At 48.4% G+C, this 14,793-nt stretch overlaps 1 long non-coding RNA gene across 1 annotated transcript; it reads right to left on the bottom strand.

Moving 5' to 3' along the window:
* Nucleotides 1-353: 353 nt before the first annotated feature.
* Nucleotides 354-14,490, bottom strand: LOC118144355 (uncharacterized). Its single transcript, XR_004729114.3, has 3 exons — nt 14,298-14,490; nt 8,657-8,817; nt 354-4,999 (listed from the first exon to the last, which is right to left on the bottom strand). It is a non-coding gene; the product is annotated as an uncharacterized LOC118144355 (long non-coding RNA).
* Nucleotides 14,491-14,793: the final 303 nt, after the last annotated feature.

Here is a 14,793-nt window from a genome sequence, read left to right as displayed (position 1 = left end):
GTTAAACTGTCTCTCTGAAATAATAATTGGGGCCCGCGTGAGGTGGCTCACACCTATAATCCTAGCACTTTGGGAGGCCAAGGCAGGCAGATCACCTGAGGTCAGGAGTTTGAGATCAACCTGACCAACATGGAGAAACCCCATCTCTATTAAAAATACAAAATTAGCCAGGTATGGTGTCGCATGCCTGTAATCCCAGGTACTCAGGAGTCTGAGGCAGGAGAATCACTTGAACTTGGGAGATGGAGGTTGTGGTGAGCTGAGCCTGAGACATTGCACTCAGCCTAGGCAATAAGAGCAAAACTCCATCTCAAAATAATAATAATAATAATAATAATAATAATTGGGTCCGGTGTGGTGGCTCACACCTGTAATCCCAGCACTTTGGGAGGCCAAGGCAGGTGAGTCACCTGTGGTCAGGAGTTAGAGACCAGCCTGGCCAACATGGTGAAACCCCATCTCTACTAAAAATACAGAAATCAGCCAGGCATGATGGTGGGTGCCTGTAATCCCAGCTACTCAGGAGGCTGAGGCAGGGGAATCACTTGAACCTGGGAGGCAGAGGTTATAGTGAGCCGAGGTCGTGTGCCACTGCACTCCAGCCTGGGTGACAGAGCGAGACTCCTTGCCTAAATAAATAAATAGAATAAAAACTGGTCACAGCTGGCGCCGGGGAAAGGCAGGCTCCCAATAGATAGAAAACACCTGGGGCTGGTGAGAGCCACTTCTGGATAAGATCTCGGCAGTTGGGCGAGTGGGCTCAAGCGTGTGCACAAGAGGGCACAATGGCAGGGTTTAAATGATACAAGACCTTCCTCTAGCAACACTCGACTGGTAGGGGAAGAATGCCTCAAACGAGCATGCGCATAACTTCAGTAAACAGACTGTGCATGTGTCCCCTCCTAAGTGCCAAAAGCCCCCTGCTCACGTGGACAGCCCACCCCAAGGAAGAATTAGGAAGAAGAAATGGACACCCAGGGACCATGCCAATGTATAAAACCCCAGGTCAAAGGCTGGACAACACCCTTGGGTCTCTCAAGTCACCCCCTTGGTCTTCTTCCAAGTGCACTTCCTTTTGTTCCTGCTCTCAAACTTTTTAATAAACTTTTACTCCTGCTCTAAAACTTGCCCTGGACTTTCACTCTGCCTTATGCCCCTTGGCTGAATTCTTTCCTCCGAGGAGGTAAGAATCAAGTTGCTGCAGGCCCATATGGATTTAGTGCTGCTCACAATGATGGTAGATGGATTTTTGAGATTGACTTTGGTATGAGATGAGTGAGTAGGGCATAACCTTGAAAATGAGGATCGAGGCTATTTGTAGATTTCTTAAGTGCCGTGGTAAAGACTTCCACTTTATTCGGTGGCCAAGGGGCTCCCTTTGCTTTCTCCCATGTACTCAGTGGCCTAGGGCAAGGGTTGACACACTTTTCCTAGAAAGGAGCAGATAGTAAATATTTTCAGCTTTTCAGGACACATGGTCTCTGCTGCAACTACAGCCAGCCCTCTCTATCCTCAGCTTCCAAATCCAAGGATTCAACCAATTGCAGATAAAAAATATCAAAAACAACATTAAAAATAACCACAATAAAATAATACAAATTAAATAACGATACAGCATAACTACTTACATTGTATTGGGCACCATAAGTAATCTAGAGATGGTTTAAAGTCACAGGGGAATGTGCATAGGTTATATTCAAGTACTATACCTTTTTTTTGAGATGGAGTCTCCCTCTGTCCACCAGGCTGGAGTGCAGTGACACGATCTCAGCTCACTGCAACCTCCACCTCCTGGGTTCAAGCGATTCTCCTGCCTCAGCCTCCCGAGTAGGTGGGATTACAGGCAACTGCCACCATGCCTGGCTAATTTTTGTATTTTTAGTAGGGATGGGAGTTTCAGCATATTGGCCAGGCTGGTCTCGAACTCCTGACCTTGTGATCCACCCACCTAGGCCTCTCAAAGTGCTGGGATTACAGGCATGGGCCACTGCGCCTGGCCAAGTACTACACCATTTTATATCAGGGACTTGATCACCTGTGGATTTTAGTAATCTGGGAGGTCCTGGAACCAACCAAGCCCCCGCAGATACCGAGAGACACCTGCACTCAACCCTGCCATTGAGGCACAAAATGTGCCATAGACAATCTGTAAACAAGTGGGCATGGCCATTGGCCAACATAACTTTATTCATAGACACTTTACTTTGATTTTATATTATTATTTTTTTTTTGAGATGGAGTTTCGCTCTTGTTACCCAGGCTGGAGTGCAATGGCGCGATCTTGGCTCACCGCAACCTCCACCTCCTGGGTACAGGCAATTCTCCTGCCTCAGCCTCCTGAGTAGCTGGGATTACGGGCACGCGCCACTGTGCCCAGCTAATTTTTTGTATTTCTAGTAGAGACGGGGTTTCACCATGTTGACCAGGAGGGTCTCGATCTCTTGACCTCGTGATCCACTCACCTCAGCCTCCCAAAGTGCTTGGATTACAGGCATGAGCCACCACGCCTGGCCTGATTTTATGTTATTATTATTTAGAGACAAGGTCTTGCTCTTGGTAAAATAAAAACTTCAGCTGGATTAAATTTAAAGGAGTTTAACTGAGCAATGAATGATTCATGAATTGGGCAGCCTCAGAGTATGCTCAGATGCTCCAGCCCAGCCATGTGGTAGGTGATTTATAGACAGAAAAAGGAAAGCAAGGTGCAGAAAATGGGAATGAGGTACAGAAACAGCTGGATTGGTTACAGCTCAGCGTTTGCTTCATTTGAACACAGTTCAAACAGTTGGCTACATTTGATTGGCTAAAACTCGATGATCGGCACCCATGTAGGCTACACTCTGTTTACCTCTCCACCTTTTTGTTGTTGTTGAGGCAGAGTTTTGCTCTGTTGCCCAGGCTGGAGTGCAGTGGCATGGTCTCAGTTCAATGCAGCCTCCACCTTCCAGGTTAAGCCGATTCTTGTCCCTCTGTCTCTCGAGTAGCTGGGATTACAGGCACCCCGCCACCACACCCAACTAATTGTTATACTTTTAGAAGTGTCAGGGTTTTGCCATATCAGCCAGGCTGGCCTCCAACTGCTGGCCTCAGGTCATCCTTCTGCCTCAGCCTCCCAAAGTGCTGGGATTACAGGCGTGAGCCACCACACAGGGCCCCTGCTAAACATTTTAAAATGTAAAAACCATTCTTAGTCTGCAGGCAGTGGGCGTGGCCTAGAGGGATACAAGAAATATGAAAGTTGAAATTTTGGGTGTTAAAGTTGTCAACTGTTTCCTGGCTGACTAAAGACACTTCCCTTCTACCTTCAGCTTCCTTGTTAGTAAAATGGGAATAATTCTAAAATCGAAGCTCTAAAGTTAGGGGCTCAGTGGGGTTTGGAGGGGCAAGTTCTGTTGGAACAGTCATGAATTACATTTCAGAATATTAAGTGTCATGTATGCATTTCACCATCAGCCCCATCCCTCAGGCTGGAGCATGCATGGGTCTAAAGATGAATGTGTCCAGCCAAGTTGATGGCTCACGTCTGTAATCCCAGCACTTTGGGAGGCCAAGGCGGGTGGATCACTTGAGGCCAGGAGTTTGAGGCCAGCCTGGCCAACATAGCGAAATCCCATCTCTACTAAAAATACAAAAATTAGCTGGGTGTGGAGGTGCGCGCCTGTAATCCCAGCTACTTGGAGGCTGAGGCATGAGAATCACTTGAACCCGGGAGGCAGAGGTTGCAATGAATGGAGATCGCACCACTGCACTCCAGCCTGGATGACAGAGTGAGACTCCATCTCACAACAACAACAAGATGCACGTGTCTGATAGGGAACCTGGTGACATCCTGAAAAACTCAGGAGAGGGAAATGGAGTCACGGTTCGTTCAGGATCTTTGGGAGTGTTTTCCCAGTGTGAAACTCACTTGAAAGTAAAATCAAAACCAAACCATTTTCTTTCCAGTCTTTATGAAGGAATCGTTGATCGCCGTCGTCGATCTCCGTTTGGGCCCTTGATTCCCCACCTCTGCGTCTCCGTGTGTGTGTGTGTGTGTGTGTGTGTGTGTGTGTGTGTGTGTATGTGAAGTGGCCCCTGCGGATCGCTGCCTGGCCGTGTGTGCTCATGGCAGGTTGTAGTCCACCGGCCCGGTCTCCCCCGCCACAGCTGCTGGGAAGACCCTTCTAATGCCTGCACTTGAAAAGACATTCTCTCTAAACCATCCTCTTCCCTCCAACCCCCACACAAACGCAAATGATAATTGCGAAGCCAGGAACGCTCAAAGGGAACATTTGGTTTGGGTTTGCAACTCGGAAGACCCACAAATTCCAGGAAGAAACTAATAAAATATCAACCTCGAGTCTCACCACTGACTCAGACCTCTTTCCTCTGCAAGCCTGTGGGCCCCTGACTTGTACTCACGGCGCCCATTGTCATCAGCTGCTGTTGAATTTGAGGGGGCACAGAAGGCCATTTTAGGGAGCCACAGTCCCCAGGCAAGTTTGGGAACTCGTTCATCCTTCCGAATCTCTGCACACAGCCGTGTCCCGCTCCTTGGGCTGGGTTTTTCCCCTCCTGGCATGTTGAAGCTTGGCCCCAGATCCTGTATTTTACAATTTGTTGTTCTGTTTGGCCTTCGCTCCCACCCACCCTTGTTCTTGTTTTGTTCAATTTCCTTCCTCTCTTAGGCTGGAATTATTCCGGTAATCATGAGAGAAATAAGGTGCAGCATTTCAATCCGTCACCCCAGGGTTACCCATCCCCCCAACGGCAGTAGATCTGGTGACAACTGAGACACAGAGGAGCTGGCTGGTCTTTCCTGTGTCCTTTCCGAGTTCTACAAGAACTCTGGGTCTGAGTGGCATTTTCATTTATGTCCTTTCAATCCTGGGATGTATTTGCTTCTGACAAAGTTGATTAGCCTTGTTGAGAAGATGGCTGTGAGTGGATCCACTAGACATAAACTCCTCCAGGCTCCAAAGCATATCTTGTCCTTATTTCTCCCATCTCCCTGCAGTGCCTGAAATAAGATAGCATTCTGAGGTCATGTACTGGCTGAGTGGACAAATCCAGTTCTTTCACAGGTGAAATATTTCTTGGATTCCACCCTTATGCTGCTCACCCCTGGCCCTCATTGTCTGTTCCTTGGGCCTGTATAATAATTTGGTATTTTGCCTTCCTATTCCTTCTGTTGTCTTCTCGGATGTTTCTGTCCATAACTTCCACGATCTGGCTTGTCAGTTTGATGGGGCTTCTGACATTTGCATCAGGGAGGCCTGATAGGCTGATCTTTCTGGACTGTATGAGGTGGTGACGCATTTCTCCATGTCCCTATTTTCAGTGTTATTCACAAGATCTGGCTCTGAGTAGGCGCACAGTGTGTGTTGGGTGAATGAGTGAATGAATGAATGAATGAAAAAGGAGAAACTTTTTTTTTTTTTTTCGAGACAGCATCTTGCACTGTCACCTAGGCTGGAGTGAAGGGGCGTGGTCTTCTGCAACCTCCGCCTCCCCGATTCAAACAATTCTCCTGTCTCAGCCTCCTGAGTACCTGAGACTACAGATGTGCACCACCATACCTGGCTAATTTTTGTATTTTTAGTAGAGATGGGGTTTCATCATGTTGGTCAGGCTGTTCTCGAACTCCTGACCTCAAGTGATCCGCCTGCTTCGGCCTCCCAAAGTGCTGGAATTAGAGGTGTGAGCCACCATGCCCAGCTAAAAGTTCTTTAACTCTGCCTGCCTCTGGCTCTCTCTAATCCCAGCCAAGGTGATTTCTTCTTACTTCAAGCAAAATTGTCATGGTTCAGCATTTACCTACATTTACTGCAAAATCCTCCCCAAAAGAGAGGTCCAGAAGGGCTCCAGAGTCAAATGAGTTTGAGAAATGCTGTATATTCTGGCCAGGCACAGTGGCTCATGCCTGTAATCCCAAAACTTTGGGAGGCTGAGGCAGGCAGATCACTTGAGAGTTTGAGGCCAACCTGGCCAACATGGTGAAACACTGTCTCTCCTAAAAATACAAAAATTAGCCAGGCGTGGTGGCGCATACCTGCAGTCCCAGCTACTCAGGAGGCTGAGGGACGAGAATCATTTGAACCCAAGAGGCAGAAGTTGCAGTGAGCTCAGATCGTGCCACTCACTCTAGCCTGGGTGGCAGAGAGAGACTCCTTCTCAAAAAAAGAAAAAGGAAAAAAGAAAGAATGCAGTATATTCTTTCCATATTCAGAGAGTCACCACGTACTTTGTCATTTAAAGTTTCTGAGACATTCCACATTTAGAGACCTATTTCATTCTCTTTAATCCTGAATTTCCTAAACGCATTTGACCATGGAATATTTGCTTCTCAGAACGTCTTCCAGAACTAGTTTCCCAAGATTTGAGAGCTTAATATATATGCCTTGTATCCTTATTTATCACATATAATAACAATGCATGATGCTGCGGTAGAATTATCTTAGCCAGCAGCATTGAATGTATATTTAGGTCATCTCTAAGAATAAATGCTCAATCCATAAAAACATGCATTAGTAATGCAGGCGTGCACAGAAGTGGACATATTAAAATGACACAGAGGTCCGCATCAGTGCATTCTCACAGATCCCTGCAATGCAACAGCCACCAGTGGGTCTGTCCACCTGCTCATTCATTCATTCAACAAACACCATTCTGGGCACTGGGGATACAGCAATGAGCTAAGAAGACATAGTACATGAGCAGAAAGGGGCTTACTTTTTCTATGTGGATTCAAAGACAGACTGATAGAGGCCGGGTGCGATGGCTCATGCCTGTAATCCCAGCACTTTGGGAGACTGAGGCAGGTATACACTTGGGGTCAGGCGTTCGAGACCAGCCTGGCCAACATGGTGAAACCCTGTCCCTACTAAAAATACAAAAGCAATTGGCCGGGCATGGTGACATGCACACTTGTAATCCCAGCTAGTTGGGAGGCTGAGGTGGGTGAATCGCTTGAACCCGGGAAGTGGAGGTTGCAGTGAGCCTAGATCGAGCCATTGCACTCAAGCCTGGGCAACAGAGCAAGATTTCATCCCAATAAATAAATAAATAAATAAATAAACCAATAGAACCTGAATCCCAATGTATACTAGGAGAAGTGGGTCAACTCCCAGTGTCCTCATTCTTAAATTAAAGGAAACTGTTAGGATCTGTAAAGGTCCTTTCCTGCTTACAAATAGATTGCTCTGTGAAATAAAATTGTTTCTGCAGAGGCAGGGGCTTGCCATAGAGATGCTTATTGTATGGAAACAGTATCTTCTGGACCTAATATGTATAAATTCTAAAAATTTAAATATACAGCACTTCCATTATCTAATAAATGTACATATTCTTTTCTTGGGTGTTGAAATTTCATTTCTAACTGATCTTTAATTCATAGTGAAATAGAACAATTCAGCTTTAAAGCCCCTCCTCCACTGTAGGTTAATTACTGACTTTTGAGTCAAAGCTGAAATGTGCAAGGGTAGCAGAGCAGGGAGAGGTGAGGAGGGGCGCTATCAGCATCACTGGGTGTTAGGGACCTCTTTCAACAAACTCTTCTCCCCAGATCTGTCTGGGAGTGGGAAACATGGGGACTGGCTGGGTGAATGTTGAAAAAACTCCCAGGTGATTCCATTGACATCCTCTTTTCTGATTAAGAACTTCGAATCCACAGAGGGAAGAAATCATCGAATCACTCAGGATGGTCTCTGTGCAATTGTGCAATGCAGAGAGACATACATTGCCTGCAGGTGTCCACTTTGCAAACAGGACTTTGTTCCTATTGGATTTTCTTAAAGCAGGGCACCTGTGAGCTAGCCAGGGACTTGCAGACCCAGCTGCCCAGGTACCAAAGAGGAAGTGCCTGCTGCCCCGTTCCTGAACAGGCCAGGGAGCTTCTGGACATCTGCCCGCAGCCTGCACACCCATCTGAATAGCCTTGGCGGAGGAGGGGGAGGAGGAAGGACGGACAGCTCATCTGCGTGGAAGGCAGCAGGCGCAGATGTTTTCAGCAGCAGATGGCAGACTCCAGCAGAGCCCTCCACAGCCCTCCTGGCCCCCGCAAGGCAAGGGGAAAGGAGAGGGCGGGGGAGGCTGGCCGGGCTCCTCTGAGCTGCGGCCTCCAGCAGCACGCTCTACCACTGCCCGAATCGCATGCACAGCTGCTCTCTCCCTCCCAAGTATTGATTGTGGGCCCAGAGTCTAGAGGTATCTCAGAGGGCTCAGGCTGGCTGCGGGCTTGCTAGCGCTCCTGAACGATTGCAGCCCGGAGGCTGTGCTGCTGCGTTTCTCAACAGCCGCGGAGCGGGAGGATCTTGAGTTCCACTGGGCCACTACATAGGAAAGTGAGCAACTGTTCACAGGCCTCTGGGCCGTAAGAACCCCAAATTGAGGCCCCTTCAGATCAGGGAGAGGAAAAAAGAGGCCCAAAAACAAAGCCTGGAAGGCCTGAGCATAGCAGAGGTCTTATCCTTACTCTCAAGGAGGGGTGCTATTTCCAGGCAGGAGAAACAATGGCGGGGTGGGGGCAAGGGAGATTGAGGGGGTGGAGGGAACCCAAGGTGGTAGAGAGAAGAGGGAGAGGTAGAGGGGATGGCAGGCAACACCCACCCTGCTCCTGTGCTCACAGCGCAGCACCCCTTACCCATCCGCGTCTCTCTCTTAGTGATCTCTACTGTACCTCAGAATCCTGCTTAACCCAGCAATTCAGGAAGCCACTGTTGGTGAGCGGGGGTCAGCGTTGAAGAAGAAAAGCTGGTGAGATATTGGTCCTGGCTCTGACTCAATGGCCTCTCTGCCCCAGAGGGTGCCTTTCTCCTCTCGGGGCCTTAGTTGTCCCAGCTGGAAGAAACAAAGAAGCCACCACATCCTGAGTACTAGTTATCTCTTCCTCTTGGGCTGAACTTTGAAGAGGCTGGGGAGAAGCGGCAGGGTGTCCTGTAAGAGGCAGACACAGCATCGGGAATTCACCACTCCCGGGTTCTTTCCCGGCCTTAGTGAAGAGACTGGGAAACGTGGGAAATTGTCAACACTGAACAGAAAGTGAAGGTGCGGGGTGGAGGTGCCCAGCTTCCTAAATAACTGGGGAAATGATAGTGGCAATGATAAATGCAACCCCTGCAGAACGCTTGTGCCGGCCAGCCTGCTCTGAGCACTCAGCACAAGCTAGCTCATGCACTGACCCTCACGACCACCCTGGAACATAACCTGGGCCATCATCCTGGTCCGCACCCCGCAGAGCTGACTCTCAGCCAGGTTCACTTGTCCACACAGCTGCTCCTTCTCCAACTACTCTAGGGCTAGGATTAGTTCCCAGGCAACCTGGATTCAAATTCCATGCTCCTAACTACTATACCATGCTACAAAAGAAGACAACAAAAATCATGTTTCACCCACCAGACGGACAACAAATGACAGGTTTGATCTTATCAAGGGCTGGTGAGGCTGGGGTGTGGCATCTGCATCTAATTACCTCTAAGGAGGACCAGAGGGCTAGGATTGGGGTAGAGGCCAGGGGCACTTCCATCTCATCCTTGTTCATTTTGTGATGTAGAAAATAGTCATGCATTACTTGTGTTAATTACTCATTGAGAGAGAGAAGTGGTCAGCAAAAGAGAACCAGGCTGGGCACTGCGGCTCACACCTGTAATCCCAGGGAGGTCAAAGCAGGAGGATTGCTCAAGGCCAGGAGTTTGAGACCAGATGGGGCAACACAGCAAGACCTCATTTATTAAAAAAAAAAAAATTTAGCCAGTCATGGTGATGCACACCTGTAGTCCCCACTACTTGGGAGGCTGAGGATGGAGGATCACTTGAGCCCAGGAGTTTGAGGCTAAAGTGAGCTATGATCACGCCACTGCATGCAAGCCTGGGTGACATAGCGAGACCCTGTCTCAAAAAAAAAAACAATTAATAAGAGTAAATTAAAATGTTAAAAAAGAAAAAAAGGAGAACCAAAGAGAAATGGAGAGGGTTCTCAGAATCTAGAACTCTGACAATTGCCTTTGGACGTGACCTCTTGGTTGCAAAAACTCTGAGGGCTATGTCTTGGGGAAGTTCATTCTTTTATTTTTAATTTTAATTTTTATTTATTTATTTATTTTCGAGACAGAGTTTTCGCTTTTCTTGCCCAGGCTGGAGTGCAGTGGTGCAATCTCGGCTCACCACAACCTCCACCTCCAAGGTTCAAGTGATTCTCCTGCCTCAGCCTCCCCAGTAGCTGGGGTCACAGGAGTATGCCACCACGGCCAGCTAATTTTGTATTTTTAGTAGAGATGGGGTTTTACCATGTTGGCCAGGCTGGTCTCGAACTCCTGACCTCAGGTGATCTGCCCACCTTGGTCTCCCGAAGTGCTGGGATTACAGGCATGAGCCACCGTGCCGGAAGTTCATTCTTTTATTCAGCTCACACGTGTTTCCTGAGGACCCCTCAGTTCCAGGCTCTGTGCTGGGCTCTTTGTTCTTTCCAAGTGAAGGAGTGTGCCCACTTTTGTCCCCAGTCTGAGTGCCTCTGTGCCAATAAGGTCATGGCAACAGGGAGGAGCCAGTTCACCCCTCAGCTCCAATTTGCAATGGGCTGTTCCCCCAGGGCAGCTGCTGCAACAACATTTACTTTGTACAGCGGCCAAGAGAGAGAGTGAGAGAGAAAGAGAGAGAGAGAGTGTGAGCCTACCCCATTCCAAAATGTTTCTGACAAAATCTGGCACTCCTGGTTCTAATCAAAATACTGAACTTTGGAACAAATTAACATTCCACAGCCCTCGCAGGGAAGGAGAATTCAGCTGAGACAACTTCGGTTCACAACCACAACAAAAATAGCTTCTCCCGGGGAAGACACATTCTGCTAACAAGGTCACTTTTGTTTTGCTTCCCCTGCCATCTGGTTGAGCGCCACCAGGGGCTGGCTTTGGTACCAGCGTATTCTGCGGAGAGGGGATGGGGAGCCGGGTGGCGCTGCAGAAGGCTTCTCAGCTTCCTGGCAAGGGGCACCAGCACAAAGTTACCTTCAGACATCCCCAGAAAGCGTGCGGGCAGATGGAGCCCCGGTTTCACCCAGCCCGACTCTCATGTGCTCCTCGCCTGCAGAAGGTGAGACACCAGCAGAAAGCAACAAGCAGGTGGGCGTCAGAGCAGAGCAAGAAGGCGACAGAATGAGAAAGCTATCTTCGTCTTGCAAAACGTTCCAGAACTCCACCTAACTCACTCCAGAGAGTTGGGAGTCTGAGTTCCAGAAGGGCAACAAAGAAGCATGAGTTTGTTTCTTGTTTTTATTTTTCTTCTTTTTAAAATTCCCCTCCTTTCTTTCTACCTTCAAGGTTCAGCTTCTTTCAATCATTGATCCTGTGACCTCGGGGACACTTAGTTCCCTACCCTGGCCTCAACGTTTGCATCTGTAGAATGGGAATCACTTGCAAGGACCTTATGTAGTGATGGGGAAGGTGAAAAGAGAGCAAATGTGGGACTACAGGCACCCACCACCACGCCCGGCTAATTTTTGTAGTTGGGGTTTCACTATGTTGGCCAGACTGGTAACAGTAGTTATTAATGGAAAATCTGTGGCCCTAAGGGTCAACAAATTCCTAGAAACCTTCTCTCTTATCCCCAAATACCAAATGTCTAGCAGCTACAAAAAACTAGCCAGGCGTGGTGGTGTGCGCCTATGTCCCAGCTACTCAGGAGGCTGCGGTGAGAAGACTGCTTCAGCCCCGGAGGCTGAGGTTGCAGTAAGCCATGATTTCACCACTGCACTCCAGCCTGGGTGAGATTGGCTAGGGGTCCCTGGCTGAGATTCCTGAGAGGAAACATACTAGAATTCTGTGCTTTGTAGCCTATGAGGGCTTTCATGTGGGCAATGTAGCAAGATCCCTGACAGCTGTCTACAGAGCTTTCACATGACTTGAATGGTCTGCCCACGGTTACTTCAATCGTCAGGTAGAGAGCTGGGAATTGAACACAGACATTTTCGTTACAAAGACACTGTGGCTTCTATTATACCAGTGATTTTCCATCTTTTAAGATAGGATGGAAAGCCATGAATATACACACAAAAGATCAGATATCGTTTTAAGGGGTTCATGACCTCCTGGAGCCATGCGGGGGTCCCAGAGGTCTCAGAATATTTGCTGGGGGCTGAAGAGGGGTGAAAACAAAACTTTCAGCAAAATAAAGGAGAAATCCTTAAAATAATCAAACACCTCTGTACTCCTAAGTCAAGGAGAATACGCTCATTAGAACGCCTCTTAAGGATTTTACTAGTCCTCGAAAAGACCAATGAGGAAACTGATGGTAAGGTGAGTTGAACCTGGTCTAGGAGGCGTTGGAAGAGGGGTGAGGGAGGACACAGGCCCTGGGACTCTGCAGTTGGGGTGAGAGATGGAATCCCAGGGCTTCACAGTGGCAGGTGGTCTCTGGATCAGAGCCAAGCGATGACCTCTGGCATAGGATTTCAGAGGTCTGGGAGAGCCCAGGGGCCATTTGCAAGTGTTCATTAGTGTTTACCCCCAGCTGGGAACATTGCAGGGTGGTCACTGCTCACCTCCGTTTACCGCTCACTTTTCTGATTCTTCCCCTCGCTACCTGCCGTGGAGACTTCCCAGGTCTCAGACTAACTTTCCTTACTTAAAGGTCATCCAGAAATTGCCTGCTTTTCCATGTTCACCTGACAGCTATTTATGAAGCCTTAATTCTATTTCAGGCAATATGCTCAGCTCTTTGTATACAGCAGAGAGGAAAAGAGCTCTTGACCTCAAACAGCTTTCAATCTAGTAGGGAGCTAAACACTTGACACGAGTCCCTCCAAGAATGGGGTAGGGGTACATTTGGGGCAGAGGTTGACATTCCAGGAAGAAAAATACAGGCCACGGGAACCCCTTGTTATAGGAAACAATGCTGGTACCTCCAGAATGTTCTGCATCAGTGATACAGAAAATGCATTATTTGTCTTGAAGTTAAGTTTAAACCAGCACTTTATATGACTTTGAGGAAATGAGAATTGCCTACATCAAAGAAGGGGTGTGAGGGCTGATGGAGATTGGGGCTGATGGCTCAAGCCTGTGCCTGGCTCTTTCTGGGCTCTGTGGCAGGAGATCACGTGCCAGGGGAGAACAAGCAGCACCAGATGAGAGAAGCAGCATCGAGGTCAAATCTGGAGAACAGAATTTCCAAAATAGGTTTCATGGGTGGCCTGCATCAGGATCCCCACAGGGGGTTGTTGCAATTGCAGATGCTTGGACCCATCTCAACCTTGCTTAATCAGCATCTCGGGGCAGGAGCTTGGAATCTGCCTGATGAGCAAGCATCCTAGGGGATTATTTTATGCAGGGGGCTTTGGAGTCTGGATTTTATCCTAAATGCACATTGAGGCCAGTGAAGAGTTTGGAAGAGAGGAATAACACTGTCCATCTTTCCAGATGCTTTGCATCTTGTGTAGGAGTTGAGAGGTGTGGGATAATGGGGGAGGTGGATAGACCACTTAGATGGCCAGGGCAGAAGTCTACATGGCCTTGGCCAGGTGCAGTGGCTCATGCCTATAATCCCAGCATTTGAGGAGGGCAAACCACTTGAGTTCAGGAGTTCAAGACCAGCCTGGCCAACATGGTGAAACCCTGCCTCTACTAAAAACACAAAAATTAGCTGGACGTGGTGGCACACGCCTGTGATCTCAGCTACTTGGGCGGCTGAGGCATGAGAATGACTTGAACCCAGGAGGTGGAGGTTGCAGTGAGCTGAGATTGTGCCACTGTACTCCAGCCTCGGCGACAGAGCAAGACTCCATCTCAAAAACAACAACAACAACAACAACAAAAACCTCCCATGGCCTCCCTCATCCCTTTGCTTTCCTGGGTAGACTTGCCCCATATTTCATTCACTGGCCCCAGGGTAGCAGGGTCATCGGCACCTTCATGCAGTCGCTTCCTGGGCCTCAGAGGGCGTTGACATTGACTGCAGATGGCCTACATCTCTGGCTCCACATTAGCCATTGCTGCTTTGACACCTCAGGCAGTTGCTCACGTCAACCCGGCAGTCGGTTACCCAAGGAGTCCTCACCCCATCATCTCCACCTGTCTCGAGCAGATGGAGATGGTTCCAATCGCATGAGAGGAGGCATGAAGCTCTCTGTAGCTTTCAAGTTTCCTTCTGGCCCTATGAGCTCAGCTTAGGTGGCTGGGAGCCCATCAGGTTCCCCACCCTGGGTTCAGGCGAACCCACTAGAGCCCCCCTCCCCCCGACACATGTAAAGATAGGCAAGGAGGGGCCCTGTGTCTCTACCCTTCCCAATCAAAGGCTGTGCTCAGTGCCTCTTGGTTCAGGCTGGCACTTACCAAAACCAGCCTCCCCTCTTTCAGCCCAATGACAAATGTTTCAGTCTCTGCATTTTGAAAGAGAGGCCGACAGAGAGAGAATGTCTCGAATCACAATCAGGGTTTCCTGCTGCAGAGCACACAAGATGAGAATTGATCTCAAACCTTTTAGTGCCATCATTTACTGAGTGCTGGAATGACATACACATAAGTCAGCAAAGGAAAGCTCGGAATCCTGTTCCCTAGCTGCATGTCAACAGAACACCAGGATAATGTGAGCCTCTCAGATGCAGAGAGACTCAAGCCACCACCCAGCCAAACCTCCAATAATATCAAAAACTTTGCCCCTGCCTTCATTATTCTGCTAATCAGCTTTGAGATATAATTTACAAGCAATAATCTGCAGCCATTTTAAGGGTACCATTTGATGTTTTGATGAATGTATACACCCAAGGAACCATCACTGCAATTAAAGTATAGAATATTTCTTTTTTTCCTTTATTTGATTTCTTTTCTT

This window comes from Callithrix jacchus, chromosome 9 (genome assembly GCF_049354715.1).
Source record: "Callithrix jacchus isolate 240 chromosome 9, calJac240_pri, whole genome shotgun sequence".
Lineage (NCBI taxonomy): Eukaryota > Metazoa > Chordata > Mammalia > Primates > Cebidae > Callithrix > Callithrix jacchus.
Note: the sequence above shows the minus strand (reverse complement) of the source record. Positions and strands in the feature narration are given on the sequence as shown.